General features: G+C 39.7%; 1 non-coding gene across 1 annotated transcript; it reads right to left on the reverse strand.

Annotated features, from left to right (window-relative positions):
* Window positions 1-1050: 1050 nt before the first annotated feature.
* LOC120266062 lies at window positions 1051-1157 on the reverse strand. The gene has a single exon (XR_005537905.1). It is a non-coding gene; the product is annotated as a small nucleolar RNA R71 (small nucleolar RNA).
* Window positions 1158-2597: the final 1440 nt, after the last annotated feature.

Here is a 2597-nt window from a genome sequence, read left to right on the forward strand (position 1 = left end):
ATTCGTATGGGATTAGGGTTCAACACATTGAGAAATTGTGGTTGTTCTAATCTAGAAATCTCTCGGTCCAAATTACCCTTGCATCTTTTGTTCATCATCCATGTATCATGATAACCCCTCAAGGGGATCCACATTCATAGACCTTTATATTTCATTGTTATTCTTGCTTGCTCATTACTTGTTCTCTCTAATTTGTTATTAAACTTGTATTTAGTTTTAATTACATCTAGTAGAGTAAATCCCTTCACTTAAGATGTTAGGCTAGATAATAAGCCGAGAAGGAGTAATAGGAGATCTTTAGCCCGTGGAATACGATCCTCATGTCTTTACACGAGGTATTATTTGCCGATCCCGTACACTTGCGGGGAAGCAATCAAGTTTTTGCACCATTGCCGAGGAACTTTAAGGAATTTTAGGAAACTTTTAGAATATTACTCTAGCCATTTCATTATTTACTCATTTTAACGTTTCTTTTCTTTCTTTTCTCTTGATCTTAACTTTCTACCATCTTTCTTTTTTTTGCAAGGTACTGTGCATGACATATTCAAATCCATCAACTTTGATTACACCAGATAGTGAAATTGAAAGAACCTTGCATCAGAGATTGAGAGAAGTTGGTGAAGGGTCGGGCGCACAAAACATTGAAATTGAGAATAGAGAGTCTTCAATCATAGCCGAAGAGCGACGCACTTTGTCCAAATATGAAAGACCTTAATTCACGGTTGATGAGTTTAGTGTTCAAGCACCGTCCATGGCATCCAATAATTTTGAAATTAAACCAAGAAAAATTGGCGTGGTCCAAAACTTGGTTCAATTTAATGGTCTTGCAAATGAGGATGGACATGACCACCTTTCCCGCTTCTTTCACATTTGCTCTACATTCAAGATAAATGGGGTGTCGGATGATGCTATCCGATTGGGCTATTTCTGTTCAGCTTGAGAGATGTGGCATATCGTTAGCTTACATCTCTATCTCCGGGGTCAATAAATACATGGATGGATATGGTTGAGAAATTCCATGGGAGGTATTTTCTGCCAAGCAAAGCGGCCAAATTGAGACAAGAAATTTTGGCATTTAAACAAGAGGAATTTGAGACATTGTTTGAAGCCTATGAAAGATTAAAGGATTTCTTTACAAGGTGCTCCCATCATGGTTTTGCTTCATGGATGAGAGTACAGATCATCTACAATGGGCTGAACTATGCTACTCGCCAACTCATTGATGCCGCGGCGGGTGAATCCCTTAGCAATAAGTATCCTGATGAGGTTGAGCAATTACTGGAGTTTATGGAAAGCAGTGAATCACATTGGGCCTCAAGAGGATCTTTAGAAGAATGCTAGAATTTATGAAGTGAGTAGCAATGATGCCTTGGACGCAAAAGTTTATGTGTTAACTGGAAAGCTTGATCTTCTTATGGGCATTAGTTCTAGGTCAGAATAAGTGTTGAGTTGTAGTACTTGTGGAGGTGGGCATGGTGTGCCCCAATTTCCTATTGCTAGCTCCTCTGTTGCTTCCATTGAGAATGTCTACTATATTGGGGGGCAACAAAATCAAGGAAACCCGTACAGCTCAACTTACAATCCAGAATGGAAGAACCACCCAAATTTTGCATGGAACCAAGGTCAACAACAAAAAGGTGTACCACCCTAATGATCTCAATTTCAACAACTGGCTATTGAGAAGAAATTTACTAAAGAGTTTCTTTCCAAGTTCATGCTCAGTACTGATGCTAGATTTAATAGCATAACTAGTAGCGCGGATGCACAATTTAGCAAGGTGAATGCTCAACTCACTCAGCACGCCACACAGTTCAGTGAGATAGATTACATTTTGAGAAACCTCCAAGTTTCTATAAATTCACTTGAGCATCGAGTGGGGGAACTCGACAAAGGCGAATTCGAATAGCTCTTAGGTTATCTTTCTAGTAACACGGAAGACAATCCAAAAGGAGCTTTTCAAAGGCCATTGCCCATTAGAAAGTCTGGAGGCAAGTTGAGACAAGGGTCGAAGTTGACCCAAGTGTCAAGGAAAGTGTTGTAACCCTTGAGGAAGACCCAAGATAGCTGAGAAAAATATTGAAGAAAATAGTTAAGGAAGAAATGATAAACCCCAACAATAAGGACCGTCAAAATCATCCAAGTACAAGCCTCCAATTCCTTATCCAGCTAGACTGAAGCAAGACAAGGAGGATGTTCAATTCGAGAAAAATTCATCAACATTTTTCAATCAACTCCACCTAAACATTCCGAGTGGTTGAAGCATTGACCCAAATGCCTAAATATGCCAAGTTTTTAAAAAAGCTCCTTACGAACAAGAGGATGTTGGAGGAGGAAGGCATGGTTGCACTGACAGGATATTGCTCGGCGATCTTAGAAAGGAAACTTCCACAAAAGTTGAAGGATCCAGGAAGTTTAATAATCACTGCATGCTTCAAGGTGGAGTCCAAAAAAATGCTCAAGCAAATTCAGGAGCTAGCATAAATATCATGCCCTACACCATGTATTTGAAACTTGGTTTGGATGAGTTAAGGCCCACGAGGATGTCTTTACAACTGGCCGATAGATCAACAAGAAACCGTCATGGGATTGTTGAAGAT

The sequence above is a fragment of the Dioscorea cayenensis genome, chromosome 7, assembly GCF_009730915.1.
Source record: "Dioscorea cayenensis subsp. rotundata cultivar TDr96_F1 chromosome 7, TDr96_F1_v2_PseudoChromosome.rev07_lg8_w22 25.fasta, whole genome shotgun sequence".
NCBI classification, from domain to species: domain Eukaryota; kingdom Viridiplantae; phylum Streptophyta; class Magnoliopsida; order Dioscoreales; family Dioscoreaceae; genus Dioscorea; species Dioscorea cayenensis.